Source organism: Diuraphis noxia, unplaced genomic scaffold (assembly GCF_037042655.1).
Source record: "Diuraphis noxia isolate RWA-SAM2 unplaced genomic scaffold, SU_Dnox_SAM2 contig0011, whole genome shotgun sequence".
NCBI lineage: Eukaryota > Metazoa > Arthropoda > Insecta > Hemiptera > Aphididae > Diuraphis > Diuraphis noxia.
Window position 1 is genome coordinate 1,255,354 of NW_028301721.1, and position 8,863 is coordinate 1,264,216.

Below are 8,863 nucleotides of genomic sequence, written 5' to 3' on the forward strand. Positions count from 1 at the left end.
GATATTTAGCGGAATTATCACCATTTTTTACCCAATTTTTTCCCAAATTTTTTTTCTATTTTTTGTATTCACCCAAATGTATTGTAAACACGTGTTTTAGATGTAAAATAATGTGAACTTAACGTTAAAAATATAAAAAGTATGATTAGTTTAATAGAAAAGACTTAAGACGATATTTAGCGGATTCATCACCTGTATTTCAAAATTTTTTTACGACCTTTTATATTCACCCAAATGTATTGTAAAGACGTGTTTTAGATGTAAAATAATGTGAACTTAACGATAAAAATATAAAAAGTATGATTAGTTCAATACAAATGACTTTAAACGATATTTAGTGGAATTATCACCATTTTTTACCAAATTTTTTCCCAAATTTTTTTTCTATTTTTTGTATTCACCCAAATGTATTGTAAATACTTGTTTTAGAAGTAAAATAATGTGAACTTAACGATAAAAATATAAAAAGTATGATTAGTTCAATACAAATGACTTTAAACGATATTTAGCGGAATTATCACCATTTTTTACCAAATTTTTTCCCAAATTTTTTTTCTATTTTTTGTATTCACCCAAATGTATTGTAAACACGTGTTTTAGATGTAAAATAATGTGAACTTAACGTTAAAAATATAAAAAGTATGATTAGTTTAATAGAAATGACTTAAGACGATATTTAGCGGATTCATCACCTGTATTTCAAAATTTTTTTACGACCTTTTATATTCACCCAAATGTATTGTAAAGACGTGTTTTAGATGTAAAATAATGTGAACTTAACGATAAAAATATAAAAAGTATGATTAGTTCAATACAAATGACTTTAAACGATATTTAGCGGAATTATCACCATTTTTTACCAAATTTTTTCCCAAATTTTTTTTCTATTTTTTGTATTCACCCAAATGTATTGTAAATACGTGTTTTAGAAGTAAAATAATGTGAACTTAACGATAAAAATATAAAAAGTATGATTAGTTCAATACAAATGACTTTAAACGATATTTAGCGGAATTATCACCATTTTTTACCAAATTTTTTTTCTATTTTTTTTATTCACCCAAATGTATTGTAAACTCGTGTTTTAGATGTAAAATAATGTGAACTTAACGTTAAAAATATAAAAAGTATGATTAGTTTAATAGAAATGACTTAAGACGATATTTAGCGGTTTCATCACCTGTATTTCAAAATTTTTTTACGACCTTTTATATTCACCCAAATGTATTGTAAAGACGTGTTTTAGATGTAAAATTATGTGAACTTAACGATAAAAATATAAAAAGTATGATTAGTTCAATACAAATGACTTAAGACGATATTTAGCGGATTCATCACCTGTATTTCAAAATTTTTTTACGACCTTTTATATTCACCCAAATGTATTGTAAAGACGTGTTTTAGATGTAAAATAATGTGAACTTAACGATAAAAATATAAAAAGTATGATTAGTTCAATACAAATGACTTTAAACGATATTTAGCGGAATTATCACCATTTTTTACCAAATTTTTTCCCAAATTTTTTTTCTATTTTTTGTATTCACCCAAATGTATTGTAAATACGTGTTTTAGATGTAAAATAATGTGAACTTAACGATAAAAATATAAAAAGTATGATTAGTTCAATACAAATGACTTTAAACGATATTTATCGGAATTATCACCATTTTTTACCCAATTTTTTCCCAAATTTTTTTTCTATTTTTTGTATTCACCCAAATGTATTGTAAACACGTGTTTTAGATGTAAAGTAATGTGAACTTAACGTTAAAAATATAAAAAGTATGATTAGTTTAATAGAAATGACTTAAGACGATATTTAGCGGATTCATCACCTGTATTTCAAAATTTTTTTACGACCTTTTATATTCACCCAAATGTATTGTAAAGACGTGTTTTAGATGTAAAATAATGTGAACTTAACGATAAAAATATAAAAAGTATGATTAGTTCAATACAAATGACTTTAAACGATATTTAGTGGAATTATCACCATTTTTTACCAAATTTTTTCCCAAATTTTTTTTCTATTTTTTGTATTCACCCAAATGTATTGTAAATACGTGTTTTAGAAGTAAAATAATGTGAACTTAACGATAAAAATATAAAAAGTATGATTAGTTCAATACAAATGACTTTAAACGATATTTAGCGGAATTATCACCATTTTTTACCCAATTTTTTCCCAAATTTTTTTTCTATTTTTTGTATTCACCCAAATGTATTGTAAACACGTGTTTTAGATGTAAAATAATGTGAACTTAACGTTAAAAATATAAAAAGTATGATTAGTTTAATAGAAATGACTTAAGACGATATTTAGCGGATTCATCACCTGTATTTCAAAATTTTTTTACGACCTTTTATATTCACCCAAATGTATTGTAAAGACGTGTTTTAGATGTAAAATAATGTGAACTTAACGATAAAAATATAAAAAGTATGATTAGTTCAATACAAATGACTTTAAACGATATTTAGTGGAATTATCACCATTTTTTACCAAATTTTTTCCCAAATTTTTTTTCTATTTTTTGTATTCACCCAAATGTATTGTAAATACGTGTTTTAGAAGTAAAATAATGTGAACTTAACGATAAAAATATAAAAAGTATGATTAGTTCAATACAAATGACTTTAAACGATATTTAGCGGAATTATCACCATTTTTTACCAAATTTTTTTTCTATTTTTTTTATTCACCCAAATGTATTGTAAACTCGTGTTTTAGATGTAAAATAATGTGAACTTAACGTTAAAAATATAAAAAGTATGATTAGTTTAATAGAAATGACTTAAGACGATATTTAGCGGTTTCATCACCTGTATTTCAAAATTTTTTTACGACCTTTTATATTCACCCAAATGTATTGTAAAGACGTGTTTTAGATGTAAAATTATGTGAACTTAACGATAAAAATATAAAAAGTATGATTAGTTCAATACAAATGACTTAAGACGATATTTAGCGGATTCATCACCTGTATTTCAAAATTTTTTTACGACCTTTTATATTCACCCAAATGTATTGTAAAGACGTGTTTTAGATGTAAAATTATGTGAACGTAACGATAAAAATATAAAAAGTATGATTAGTTCAATACAAATGACTTTAAACGATATTTAGCGGAATTATCACCATTTTTTACCAAATTTTTTTCCTATTTTTTGTATTCACCCAAATGTATTGTAAACTCGTGTTTTAGATGTAAAATAATGTGAACATAACGTTAAAAATATAAAAAGTATGATTAGTTTAATAGAAATGACTTAAGACGATATTTAGCGGTTTCATCACCTGTATTTCAAAATTTTTTTACGACCTTTTATATTCACCCAAATGTATTGTAAAGACGTGTTTTAGATGTAAAATTATGTGAACTTAACGATAAAAATATAAAAAGTATGATTAGTTCAATACAAATGACTTTAAACGATATTTAGCGGAATTATCACCATTTTTTACCAAATTTTTTCCCAAATTTTTTTTCTATTTTTTGTATTCACCCAAATGTATTATAAATACGTGTTTTAGATGTAAAATAATGTGAACTTAACGATAAAAATATAAAAAGTATGATTAGTTCAATACAAATGACTTTAAACGATATTTAGCGGAATTATCACCATTTTTTACCCAATTTTTTCCCAAATTTTTTTTCTATTTTTTGTATTCACCCAAATGTATTGTAAACACGTGTTTTAGATGTAAAATAATGTGAACTTAACGTTAAAAATATAAAAAGTATGATTAGTTTAATAGAAATGACTTAAGACGATATTTAGCGGATTCATCACCTGTATTTCAAAATTTTTTTACGACCTTTTATATTCACCCAAATGTATTGTAAAGACGTGTTTTAGATGTAAAATAATGTGAACTTAACGATAAAAATATAAAAAGTATGATTAGTTCAATACAAATGACTTTAAACGATATTTAGCGGAATTATCACCATTTTTTACCAAATTTTTTCCCAAATTTTTTTTCTATTTTTTGTATTCACCCAAATGTATTGTAAATACGTGTTTTAGAAGTAAAATAATGTGAACTTAACGATAAAAATATAAAAAGTATGATTAGTTCAATACAAATGACTTTAAACGATATTTAGCGGAATTATCACCATTTTTTACCAAATTTTTTTTCTATTTTTTTTATTCACCCAAATGTATTGTAAACTCGTGTTTTAGATGTAAAATAATGTGAACTTAACGTTAAAAATATAAAAAGTATGATTAGTTTAATAGAAATGACTTAAGACGATATTTAGCGGTTTCATCACCTGTATTTCAAAATTTTTTTACGACCTTTTATATTCACCCAAATGTATTGTAAAGACGTGTTTTAGATGTAAAATTATGTGAACTTAACGATAAAAATATAAAAAGTATGATTAGTTCAATACAAATGACTTAAGACGATATTTAGCGGATTCATCACCTGTATTTCAAAATTTTTTTACGACCTTTTATATTCACCCAAATGTATTGTAAAGACGTGTTTTAGATGTAAAATAATGTGAACTTAACGATAAAAATATAAAAAGTATGATTAGTTCAATACAAATGACTTTAAACGATATTTAGCGGAATTATCACCATTTTTTACCAAATTTTTTCCCAAATTTTTTTTCTATTTTTTGTATTCACCCAAATGTATTGTAAATACGTGTTTTAGATGTAAAATAATGTGAACTTAACGATAAAAATATAAAAAGTATGATTAGTTCAATACAAATGACTTTAAACGATATTTAGCGGAATTATCACCATTTTTTACCCAATTTTTTCCCAAATTTTTTTTCTATTTTTTGTATTCACCCAAATGTATTGTAAACACGTGTTTTAGATGTAAAATAATGTGAACTTAACGTTAAAAATATAAAAAGTATGATTAGTTTAATAGAAATGACTTAAGACGATATTTAGCGGATTCATCACCTGTATTTCAAAATTTTTTTACGACCTTTTATATTCACCCAAATGTATTGTAAAGACGTGTTTTAGATGTAAAATAATGTGAACTTAACGATAAAAATATAAAAAGTATGATTAGTTCAATACAAATGACTTTAAACGATATTTAGTGGAATTATCACCATTTTTTACCAAATTTTTTCCCAAATTTTTTTTCTATTTTTTGTATTCAACCAAATGTATTGTAAATACGTGTTTTAGAAGTAAAATAATGTGAACTTAACGATAAAAATATAAAAAGTATGATTAGTTCAATACAAATGACTTTAAACGATATTTAGCGGAATTATCACCATTTTTTACCCAATTTTTTCCCAAATTTTTTTTCTATTTTTTGTATTCACCCAAATGTATTGTAAACACGTGTTTTAGATGTAAAATAATGTGAACTTAACGTTAAAAATATAAAAAGTATGATTAGTTTAATAGAAAAGACTTAAGACGATATTTAGCGGATTCATCACCTGTATTTCAAAATTTTTTTACGACCTTTTATATTCACCCAAATGTATTGTAAAGACGTGTTTTAGATGTAAAATAATGTGAACATAACGATAAAAATATAAAAAGTATGATTAGTTCAATACAAATGACTTTAAACGATATTTAGTGGAATTATCACCATTTTTTACCAAATTTTTTCCCAAATTTTTTTTCTATTTTTTGTATTCACCCAAATGTATTGTAAATACTTGTTTTAGAAGTAAAATAATGTGAACTTAACGATAAAAATATAAAAAGTATGATTAGTTCAATACAAATGACTTTAAACGATATTTAGCGGAATTATCACCATTTTTTACCAAATTTTTTTTCTATTTTTTGTATTCACCCAAATGTATTGTAAACACGTGTTTTAGATGTAAAATAATGTGAACTTAACGTTAAAAATATAAAAAGTATGATTAGTTTAATAGAAATGACTTAAGACGATATTTAGCGGATTCATCACCTGTATTTCAAAATTTTTTTACGACCTTTTATATTCACCCAAATGTATTGTAAAGACGTGTTTTAGATGTAAAATAATGTGAACTTAACGATAAAAATATAAAAAGTATGATTAGTTCAATACAAATGACTTTAAACGATATTTAGCGGAATTATCACCATTTTTTACCCAATTTTTTCCCAAATTTTTTTTCTATTTTTTGTATTCACCCAAATGTATTGTAAACACGTGTTTTAGATGTAAAGTAATGTGAACTTAACGTTAAAAATATAAAAAGTATGATTAGTTTAATAGAAATGACTTAAGACGATATTTAGCGGAATTATCACCATTTTTTACCAAATTTTTTTTCTATTTTTTTTATTCACCCAAATGTATTGTAAACTCGTGTTTTAGATGTAAAATAATGTGAACTTAACGTTAAAAATATAAAAAGTATGATTAGTTTAATAGAAATGACTTAAGACGATATTTAGCGGTTTCATCACCTGTATTTCAAAATTTTTTTACGACCTTTTATATTCACCCAAATGTATTGTAAAGACGTGTTTTAGATGTAAAATTATGTGAACTTAACGATAAAAATATAAAAAGTATGATTAGTTCAATACAAATGACTTAAGACGATATTTAGCGGATTCATCACCTGTATTTCAAAATTTTTTTACGACCTTTTATATTCACCCAAATGTATTGTAAAGACGTGTTTTAGATGTAAAATAATGTGAACTTAACGATAAAAATATAAAAAGTATGATTAGTTCAATACAAATGACTTTAAACGATATTTAGCGGAATTATCACCATTTTTTACCAAATTTTTTCCCAAATTTTTTTTCTATTTTTTGTATTCACCCAAATGTATTGTAAATACGTGTTTTAGATGTAAAATAATGTGAACTTAACGATAAAAATATAAAAAGTATGATTAGTTCAATACAAATGACTTTAAACGATATTTATCGGAATTATCACCATTTTTTACCCAATTTTTTCCCAAATTTTTTTTCTATTTTTTGTATTCACCCAAATGTATTGTAAACACGTGTTTTAGATGTAAAGTAATGTGAACTTAACGTTAAAAATATAAAAAGTATGATTAGTTTAATAGAAATGACTTAAGACGATATTTAGCGGATTCATCACCTGTATTTCAAAATTTTTTTACGACCTTTTATATTCACCCAAATGTATTGTAAAGACGTGTTTTAGATGTAAAATAATGTGAACTTAACGATAAAAATATAAAAAGTATGATTAGTTCAATACAAATGACTTTAAACGATATTTAGTGGAATTATCACCATTTTTTACCAAATTTTTTCCCAAATTTTTTCCCAAATTTTTTTTCTATTTTTTGTATTCACCCAAATGTATTGTAAATACGTGTTTTAGAAGTAAAATAATGTGAACTTAACGATAAAAATATAAAAAGTATGATTAGTTCAATACAAATGACTTTAAACGATATTTAGCGGAATTATCACCATTTTTTACCCAATTTTTTCCCAAATTTTTTTTCTATTTTTTGTATTCACCCAAATGTATTGTAAACACGTGTTTTAGATGTAAAATAATGTGAACTTAACGTTAAAAATATAAAAAGTATGATTAGTTTAATAGAAAAGACTTAAGACGATATTTAGCGGATTCATCACCTGTATTTCAAAATTTTTTTACGACCTTTTATATTCACCCAAATGTATTGTAAAGACGTGTTTTAGATGTAAAATAATGTGAACATAACGATAAAAATATAAAAAGTATGATTAGTTCAATACAAATGACTTTAAACGATATTTAGTGGAATTATCACCATTTTTTACCAAATTTTTTCCCAAATTTTTTTTCTATTTTTTGTATTCACCCAAATGTATTGTAAATACTTGTTTTAGAAGTAAAATAATGTGAACTTAACGATAAAAATATAAAAAGTATGATTAGTTCAATACAAATGACTTTAAACGATATTTAGCGGAATTATCACCATTTTTTACCAAATTTTTTTTCTATTTTTTGTATTCACCCAAATGTATTGTAAACACGTGTTTTAGATGTAAAATAATGTGAACTTAACGTTAAAAATATAAAAAGTATGATTAGTTTAATAGAAATGACTTAAGACGATATTTAGCGGATTCATCACCTGTATTTCAAAATTTTTTTACGACCTTTTATATTCACCCAAATGTATTGTAAAGACGTGTTTTAGATGTAAAATAATGTGAACTTAACGATAAAAATATAAAAAGTATGATTAGTTCAATACAAATGACTTTAAACGATATTTAGCGGAATTATCACCATTTTTTACCCAATTTTTTCCCAAATTTTTTTTCTATTTTTTGTATTCACCCAAATGTATTGTAAACACGTGTTTTAGATGTAAAGTAATGTGAACTTAACGTTAAAAATATAAAAAGTATGATTAGTTTAATAGAAATGACTTAAGACGATATTTAGCGGAATTATCACCATTTTTTACCAAATTTTTTTTCTATTTTTTTTATTCACCCAAATGTATTGTAAACTCGTGTTTTAGATGTAAAATAATGTGAACTTAACGTTAAAAATATAAAAAGTATGATTAGTTTAATAGAAATGACTTAAGACGATATTTAGCGGTTTCATCACCTGTATTTCAAAATTTTTTTACGACCTTTTATATTCACCCAAATGTATTGTAAAGACGTGTTTTAGATGTAAAATTATGTGAACTTAACGATAAAAATATAAAAAGTATGATTAGTTCAATACAAATGACTTAAGACGATATTTAGCGGATTCATCACCTGTATTTCAAAATTTTTTTACGACCTTTTATATTCACCCAAATGTATTGTAAAGACGTGTTTTAGATGTAAAATAATGTGAACTTAACGATAAAAATATAAAAAGTATGATTAGTTCAATACAAATGACTTTAAA